Here is an 857-nt window from a genome sequence, read left to right on the forward strand (position 1 = left end):
ACTTGGTTAGATAGCATAGTAACCGTGTTGAGGTTGAAGACACCGGCTGCTTTCGTCTGCTTTGTTCTCATAACTTGCCACTGATAGTTATTCGGTGACATATCTTCAATAAATTCGTAAGCTGCCTCAGGTGTCTTATTATTGATAGTTCCTCCAGCGGCTGCATCAATCATCTGCCGAGTCGAAGGATTCAGGCCATTATAGAACGTTTGAACCTGTAGCCAAAGCGGTAACCCATGGTAAAGGCACCTTCTCAAAAGGTCCTTGTATCTCTCTCATGCATCGTAGAGTGTTTCTAAATCCATCTGCACAAAAGAAGAGATATCATTACATAAGTTGGTTGTTTTAGCCGGTGGAAAATATTTTAATAAAAAATTTTCGGTCATTTGTTCCCAAGTAGCGATTGACCCTCGTGGTAACGAGTTCAACCACTGTTTAGCTTTATTCTACTTTATAAAACAGAACTGGAAAACCAGCTTGATAAGAAAAGGGTTAAATATAAAATTAGTACTCGAACTTGTCCACTTCTCCCAGATTGGTTATGATTTTTTTGTCCCAGATTGGTACCCGAACCTTTTTTCCGTCAACTAGCTTGGTACCTGAGTCTAACGCAGTTAATTTTTTGATAACGTGGCAGCATTGACCATTCACGCACTGCCATATGGCGTATTGTTTACACTTTTGTTCTTTTTTTCTTCTTTTTTTCATTTTACCTCTTTTTCTTCTTCATTTTTCTTCTTCCCCTTTTTATTTTCTTCTTTTTTTTCCTACCCTAGCCGTTTGCTTCTACACTGCTACTAGGCCACCTTCTGGCCTCCTTCGGTGAGCTCTCATACCAACGACGACATCAAAAATAA

The 857-nt window shown here is 39.4% G+C and overlaps 1 non-coding gene across 1 annotated transcript; it reads left to right on the forward strand.

Moving 5' to 3' along the window:
* Nucleotides 1–231: 231 nt before the first annotated feature.
* On the forward strand, nt 232–338 carry LOC121210762 (small nucleolar RNA R71). The gene has a single exon (XR_005905877.1). It is a non-coding gene; the product is annotated as a small nucleolar RNA R71 (small nucleolar RNA).
* The last annotated feature ends 519 nt before the right edge of the window (nt 339–857 follow it).

This window comes from Gossypium hirsutum, chromosome A11 (genome assembly GCF_007990345.1).
Source record: "Gossypium hirsutum isolate 1008001.06 chromosome A11, Gossypium_hirsutum_v2.1, whole genome shotgun sequence".
Taxonomy (NCBI): Eukaryota; Viridiplantae; Streptophyta; class Magnoliopsida; order Malvales; family Malvaceae; genus Gossypium; species Gossypium hirsutum.